The sequence below is a fragment of the Mandrillus leucophaeus genome, unplaced genomic scaffold (assembly GCF_000951045.1).
Source record: "Mandrillus leucophaeus isolate KB7577 unplaced genomic scaffold, Mleu.le_1.0 Scaffold559, whole genome shotgun sequence".
Lineage (NCBI taxonomy): Eukaryota > Metazoa > Chordata > Mammalia > Primates > Cercopithecidae > Mandrillus > Mandrillus leucophaeus.
In genome coordinates, this window is record NW_012106019.1 from 1,333,521 (window position 1) to 1,341,924 (window position 8,404).

The following is an 8,404-nucleotide window of genomic DNA, read 5'->3' on the forward strand; positions in this document are numbered from 1 at the left end:
TATATATTTAGGATAGTTAGCTCTTCTTATGGCATTGATCTCTTTACCATTATGTAATGCCCTTCTTAGTCTTTTTTATCTTTGTTGGTTTAAAGTCTGTTTTATCAGACTAGGAATGCAACCCATGCTTTTTCTGGCTTTCTGTTTGCTTGGTAAATCTTCCTCTGTCCCTTTATTTTGAGCCTATGTGTGTCTTTATACGTGAGATGGGTCTTGACTCTTTATCCAATTTGCAAGTCTGTGTCTTTTAATTGGGGCATTTAGCCCATTTACATTTAAGGTTAATATTGTTAGGTGTCATTCTGATACTGTCATTATGATGGTAGCTGGTTATTTTGCCTGTTAGTTGATTCAGTTTCTTCATAGTGTCGATGGTCTTTACAATTTGGTATGTTTTTACCGTTGCTGGTATTGGTTTTTTCTTTCCATATTTAGTGCTTCTTTCAGGAGCTCTTGTTTGGCAGGCCTGTTGGTGACAAAATCTCAGCATTTGTTTGTCTATAAAGAATTTTATTTCTCTTTCCCTTATGAAGCTTAATTTGGCTGGATATGAAATTCTGGGTTGAAAATTCTTTTAAGAATGTTGAATAATGGTCCCCACTCTCTTTGGCTTGTGGGGTTTCTGCAGAGAGATCTGCTGTTAGTCTGATGGACTTCTCTTCGTGGGTAACCAGACCTTTCTCTCTGGCTTCCCTTAACATATTTTCCTTCATTTTAACCTTCGTGAATCTGACAATTATGTGTCTTAGGGTTGTTCTTCTCGAGTAGTATCTTTGTGGTGTTCTCTGTATTTCCTGAATTTGAATATTGGCCTGTCTTGCTAGGTTGGGGAAGTTCTCCTGGGTAATATCTTGAAGAGTGTTTTCCAACTTGGTTCCATTCTCCCCATCACTTTCAGGTATGCCAATCAAATATAGATTTGATATTTTCATATAGTCCCGTATTTCTTGGAGGATTTGTTCATTCTTTTTCTTTCTTTTTTCTATAATTTTGTCTTTATGCTTTATTTCATTAAGTTGATCTTCAATCTCTGATATCCTTTCTTTCTGCCTGATTGATTCAGCTATTGATACTTGAATATGCTTCATGAAGTTCTCATGCTGTGTTTTTCAGCTCCATCAGGTCATTTATGTTCTTCTCCAAATTGTATTCTAGTTAGCAATTCCTCTAGCCTTTTTTCAAGGTTCTTAGCTTCCTTGCACTGGGTTAGAACATGCTACTTTAGCTCGGAGGAGTTCGTTATTACCCACTTTCTGATGCTTACTTTTGTCAATTTGTCAAACTCTTTCTCTGTCTAGTTCTGTTCCCTAGTTGGCCAGGAGTTGTGATCCTTTGAAGGAGAAGAGGCATTCTGGTTTTTGGAATTTTCAACCTTTTTGCGCTGGTTTTTCCTCATCTTTGTGGATTTATCTACCTTTGGTCTTTGATGTTGGTGACTTTAAGGTAGGGTTTCTGTGTGGATATTCTTCTTGTTGATGTTGATGCTATTCCTTTCTGTTTGTTAGTTTTCCTTCTGATAGGCTCTCTGCTCCAGGTCTGCTGGAGTTTGCTGGAGGTCTACTCCAGACCCTGTTTGCCTCAGTATTACCAGTGGAGGCTGCAAAAAAGCAAGGATTGCTGCCTGTTCTTTCCTCTGGAAGCTTTATCCCAGAGGGGCACCTGCCAGATGCCAACCAGAGCTCTCCTGTATGAGGTGTCTGAGGGGCACCTCACACAAGAGGGGCACCCCTGCTGTGAGGTGTTTCCCAGTCAGGGGGCATGGGGGTCAGGGACCCACTTGAGGAGGCAGTCTGTCCCTTAGCAGAGCTTGATTGCTTTGCTGGGAGAGCCACTGCTCCTTCAGAGCCAGGAGGCAGGGGAACATTTTAGTCTGCTAAAGCTATTCCCACAGCTGCCTCTTCCCCCAGGTGCTGTGTCCCAGGGAGATGGGAGTTTTATCTATAAGCCCCTGACTGGGGCTGCTGCCTTTCTTTCAGATGCCCTGCCCTGTTGGGGGAAGTCAGGGACCCCAAATGGAAGGACTGGCTGGAGCCATGGCAGAGGAAAATTGTGAAGATTTCATGGCCATTTATCAGTTCCCAAATCATACTTTTATAATTTCTTATGCCTGTCTTTACTTTAATGTCTTAATCCTGTTATCTTTGTAAGCTGAGGATGTATGTCACCTCAGGACCACTGTGATAATTATGTTAACTGTACAGATTGATTGTAAAATGTGTGTTTGAACAATATGAAATCAGTGCACCTTAAAAAAGAACAGAATAACAGCGATTTTTAGGGAACAAGGGAAGACTACCATAAGGTCTGACTGCCTGCAGGGTCAGGCAAAAAGAACCATATTTTTCTTCTTGCAGAGAGCCTATAAATGGATGTGCAAGTAGGAGAGATATCGCTAAATTCTTTCCCTAGCAAGAAATATTAATATTAATACCCTGGGAAAGGAATGCATTCCTGGGTGGTGGTCTATAAACAGCTGCTCTGGGAATGTCTGTCTTGTGCAGTTGAGATAAGACTGAGATATGCCCTGGTCTCCTGGAGTACCGTCAGGCTTACTAGGGTTGGGAAAACTCAGTCCTGGTAAATTTGTGGTCAGACCTGTTCTCTGTTCTGGAACCCTGTTTTCTGTTGTTCAAGATGTTTATCAAGACAATACGTGCACCACTGAGCATAGACCCTTATCAGTAGTTCTGGTTTTTCCCTTTGACCTGTTTCCTCAGAAGCATGTGATCTTTTTTAGACCCTTATTAGTAGTTCTGCTTTTTGCCCTTTGAAGCATGTGATCTTTGTACCTACTCCCTGTTCTTACACCCCCTCCCCTTTTGAAACTCTTAATAAAAACTTGCTGGTCTGAGACTCAGATGGGCATCATGGTCCTACCAATATGTGATGTCACCCCTGGTGGTCCAGCTGTAAAATTCCTCTCTTTGTACTGTCTCTATTTCTCAGCTGGCCGACACTTATGGAAAATAGAAAGAACCTAAGTCGAGATATTGGGGGTGGGTTCCCCCAATACTGCCCAGAGAGGAGGAATCTAGAGAGGCAGTCTGGCTACAGTAGCTTTGCTGAGCTGCAGTGGGCTCTGTGCAGTTTGAACTTCCCAGCAGCTTTATTTATACTGTGAGGGGAAAACTGCCTGCTTAGGCCTCAGCAATGCCAGACGCCCCTCCCCCCACCAAGCTCGAGTATCCCAGGTCAACTTCAGACTGCTCTGCTGGCAGTGAGAATTTCAAGCCAGTGGATCTTAGCTTGCTGGGCTCCATGGGAGTGGGATCCACTTAGCTAGACCACTTAGCTCCCTAGCTTCAACCCCCTTTCCAGGGGAGTGAACGGTTCTGGTCTTGCTGGTGTTCCAGGTGTCACTAGGGTATGGAAAAAAAATCTCCTGCAGCTAGCTGGGTGTCTGCCCAAATGGCCTCCCAGTTTTGTGCTTGAAACCCAGGGCCCTGGTGATGTAGGCATTTGAGGGAGTCTCCTGGTCTGCGGGTTGTGAAAACCATGGGAAAAGCGTAGTATCTGGGACAGGTTGCACCATCCCTCACAGCACAGTTCCTCATGGCTTCACTTGGCTAGGGGAGGGAGTTCCCCAACCCCTTGTGCTTCCCGGGTGAGGTGATGTCCCACCCTGTTTTGTCTTGCCCTCCGTGGGCTGTATCCGCTGTCTAACGAGTCCCAGTGAGATGAGCAGGGTACCTCAGTTGGAAATGCAGAAATCACTCGCCTTCTGCATTGATCTGGCTGGGAGCTGCAGACTGGAGCTGTTCCTATTTGGCCATCTTGCCAGCTACCTCCAAAATTTCTTTAAGAATGTTAGGGAATTGGTGCATAATTATGGTTTATCAATAAAGAAGATGCAATTTAGTCATTAAAATCATGTTTAAGCAGAATAATGACATAAGAAAATATGTGAATAGTAGCGTGATGGCCTCTGTGACATCCCTTCTGTTGTCTCCAGCATCAGCCGCTATCCTTTCCTTTACCCCCAGGGTGCCTCTCCAGTCTGCGGTCATGACCAGTGCAGTTTCCCCTGCAGAGTTCATCCCCAAACAGGTCACAATCAAGCCTGTGGCTACTGCTTTCCTCCCAGTGTCTGTTGTGAAGATGGCAGGATCCCAAGTCATTGATTTGAAGCTCGCTAACAGCACCAGGGTGAAAGCCATGGTCATATCTGCTGCCTCTGTTCAGAGTGCCAGCAGCACCATCATTAAAGCTGCCAACGCCATCCAGCAGCAAACTGTCATGCCAGCATCCAACCTGGATGACGCCAAACTCGTGCCAAAGACAGTGCACCTTGCCAACCTTAACCTTCTACGTTAGGGTGCCCAGGCCACTCTGAACTCTGCCAAGTGCTAACCAAACCTCAGCAACAAATAAAGCAGGCAATAATCAATGCAGCAGCCTCACAACCCCCAAAAAAGGTGTCTTGAGTCCAGATGGTATTATCCTTGCAGAGTTCTGTGGCGGAAGCTTTCAACAAGGTGCTGAGCAGTGTCAATCCAGTCCCTGTTTACATCCCAAACCTCAGTCCTTCTGCCAATGCAGGGATCACGTTACCAATGCATGGGTACAAGTACTTGGAGTATGGGGACTCCTTCACACTTGGAAAGAGTCTGACCCCAGCACTGCGGCAGATGGAGTGTGTGCATCGAAGTAACATACAACCTTTGTACAAAGAACCTCTTTTTTTTTTTTACAACAAATGTAGCCTCCTTTCCCATGCCCATGGGCATAAGGAGAAAGGGGTGGTAATGCAGTGCTCCCACTTAATTTTAAAGCTAGTCCCAGCAGATCAAATGAGTTTCTCTGTCAAGTAATACTTCCACTTCAACTTCCACTCTTCAGAGCCTTGTGGGAGCTAGCACACACACTGTCACAAAAATTCAATCTGGCATAACTGGAACAGTCTTATCGGTGCCTTCAAGTACTCCCATCACCCCAGGCATGCCTCAAGATGAAGACCCCTCCAAACTGTGTAGACATAGTCTAAAAGATTTGGGGTGTAATGAAGTCTTCCAGGACGAGATGTCACTGGCTACACATTTCCAGCAGGCTGCAGATACAAGTGGACAAAAGACTCACTATCTGCCAGATGCTGCTTCCTAACTGGTGCAGTTATGCATCACACCAGACAATCCATCAGCACAAATCTCCCTACACCTGCCCTGAGTGCAGGGCCATCTGCAGGTTGGTGCACTTCCAGACCCATGTCACCAAGAACTGTCTGAACTACAAGAGGAGAGTTGGTTTTCGATGTGTGCATTGCAATGTTGTGTACTCTGATGTGGCTGTTCTGAAGTCTCACATTCAAGGTTCTCATTGTGAAATCTTCTACAAGTGTCCTATTTGTCCAATGGCATTTAATTGTGCCCCAAACACGCATTCCCACGCCTATACACAGCATCCTGGCATCAAGATAGGAGAACCAAAAATAATAAGTAAATGTTCCACATGTGACACTACATTCACCCTGCAAACCTTGCTGTATCGCCACTTTGACCAACACATTGAAAAACAGAAAGCATCTGTTTTCAAGTGTCCAGACTGTTCTCTTTTATATGCACAGAAGCAACTTATGATGGACCATATCAAGTCTATGCATGGAACATTGAAAAGTGTTGAAGGGCCTCCAAACTTGGGTATGAACTTGCCTTTGAGCATTAAGCCTGTAACTCAAAATTCAGCAAATCAGAACAAAGAGGACACCAAATCCATGAATGGGAAAGAGAAATCGGAAAAAAACCCTCCATCTCCTGTGAAAAAATGGAAACCAAGAAAGTGGCCAGTCCTGAATGGATGTGTTGAGAGTGTGACCACCTGTTCATGCAGAGAGATGTGTACGTATCCCACGTGAGGAAGGAGCACGGGAAGCAAATGAAGAAACACCCCCGCCGCCAGTGTGACAAGTCTTTCAGCTCCTCTCACAGTGTGTGCCAGCACCATCGGATCAAGCACAAAGGCATTAGGAAAGTGTATGCCTGCTCACACTGCCCATACTCCAGATGTACGTTTACCAAACGGTTGATGCTGGAGAAGCCTGTCCAGCTGATGCACGGCATCAAGGACCCTGACTTGAAAGAAATGATGGATGCCACCAATGAGGAGGAAATAGAAATAAAAGAAGATACCAAGGTCCCCAGTCCCAAGTGGAAGTTAGAAGAACCAGTTCTGGAGTTCAGGCCTCCCTGAGGAGCAATCACTCAACCACTGAAAAAGCTGAAAATCAATGTTTTTAAGGTTCACAAGTGTACCCTGTGTGGCATCACCACCGAAAACCTGCTGCAGTTCCACGAACACATCTGTCAGCACAAATAGGATGGTTCTTCCTACCAGTGCCTGGAGTGTGGTCTCTGCTACACGTCTCACGTCTCTCTGTCCAGGCACCTCTTCATTGTACACAAGTTAAAGGAACCTCAGCCAGTGCCCAAGCAAAATGGGGCTGGGTAAGATAAGGAATAAGAGAACAAACCCAGCCATGAGAATGAATCCCCTGATGGTGCCATGTCAGACAGAAAGTGCAAAGTATGAGCAAAAACTTTCGCAACTGAAGCTGCCTTAAATACTCACATGTGGACACACGGCATGGCCTTCATCAAATCCAAAAGGATGAGCTCAGCCGAGAAATAGCCACAGATGGTCCAAGAGGAAAATCCCTGTCCACATTAGAATAAAAAAGACATTTTTTGTTACAAAATGTGAATAGTAGGATATATAGATAGTAGTATATATGGCAGTATATACTACTGCAGTATAAACCCAACTTTGTGAAAACATACATATAATATGCATAGAAAAAAGTTAATGGAAAATATTCATCAAAATGTTAATGGTAGGATGATAGGAACACATGAGTGGTAGGAGTTGAGTGACCACTTTTTTTTTTTTTTTAGACGGAATCTTGCTCTGTCGCCCAGGCTGGAGTGCGATCTCAGTTCACTGCAACCTCTGCCTCCCAGGTTCAAGTGATTCTCACTTGATTCTCCAGCCTCAGCCTCCCAAGTAGCTGGGATTACAGGTATGAGCCACCACACCTGGCTAATTTTTTATATTTTTGGTAGAGATGGCATTTCACCTTGTTGGCCAGGCTGGTCTTGAACTCCTGACTTCAAGTGATCCACCCGGCTTGGCCTCCCAAAGTGCTGGAAATACAGGCATGAGCCACCATGCCTGGCCTGAGGGACTAATTTTTTAAATAATTTTCTGTATTTAGAAAAATTTGTATCTGCTTCTGTTTTAAAAAACGAAGTCAAAGTAATCAGTTGGTGACCATAAGTCTCGTTATTTGATATGCTATACCAGCTTGACAAAATACCACGGGCCAAGGGGGAAGGTTGGGTAAATGTTGGTCAAAGGGTACAAAATTTCAGAGAGAAGAAATACATTCAAGATATCCATTGTACAACATGGTGATTATAGTCATTAACAATATATTATTTTCTCAAATTGCTAAAAAGAGTAGATTTTAGGTGTACTCATCACAAAAAAGTATGTGAGGTAATGTATGTGTTAATGACCTCAATTTACCCATTTCACAATGTACACATATTTCAAAACATTATGTTGTAAATGATAAATATATATAATTTTTATCAACTAAAATAAGTAAATTAATTTTAAAAAATAGTACATATTTTACAGTACTGGTATAATTGTTTTACTTTTTAAATGAAAATATTTATACATATTCAAAGTAAACACAAAGATGACTAGAGTAATATTCTGGAGTCCACTATGCATATACACAAACACACTCATATGCCTTCCTTATAGAGTTCTTGTTAATGTTTTCTTCATTCAGGAAGGAGAGAACTGTTAATATTAATTTTTGAGAATCGTAGATGTACTGTATTTTAAAATAATCACTTATTTGATATAGGGTGGTGTGAGACACCATGTGAAGTTGTTCCTACTTCATCAGAAGTAGTGACTAAACCTCAAATGGGAACAACAGGGACTGAGTCTCCACATTCTTTGTTTCAGGAAATCATCAGGTATTAGGACCAGTAACCTTGTTATGGACTCTGCACCTATTGATTGGTAATAGATCTTCTTGCCAAAATACTGTGGAAAGGGGTTAGGATCAATGATCAGGAATGGACTTCTAGTTTTAATAATGCTAGATTGAGTCATTTGGATGAATTAGCTGTGTTCAATACAATTAAAAAGCTGAATGGTGTGTTAAAAAAACTGAAAACTATCGTAGAGTTAATAAGATAGTGAGAAATTACGAGGTCAAGATCGGGGAGAGTATGGAAGTCTAGAAAGGAGAGCCCAGCATAGGAATAATCAATATTGTGAAAATGGCCATACTGCCCGAGGTAATTTATAGATTCAATGCCATCACCATCAAGCTACCAATGACTTTCTTCACAGAATTGGAAAAAACTACTTTAAAGTTCATATGGAACCA

At 43.0% G+C, this 8,404-nt stretch overlaps 1 pseudogene; it reads left to right on the forward strand.

The window, feature by feature from the left end:
• Positions 1-3,870: 3,870 nt before the first annotated feature.
• On the forward strand, positions 3,871-6,019 carry LOC105552476 (annotated as a pseudogene).
• The last annotated feature ends 2,385 nt before the right edge of the window (positions 6,020-8,404 follow it).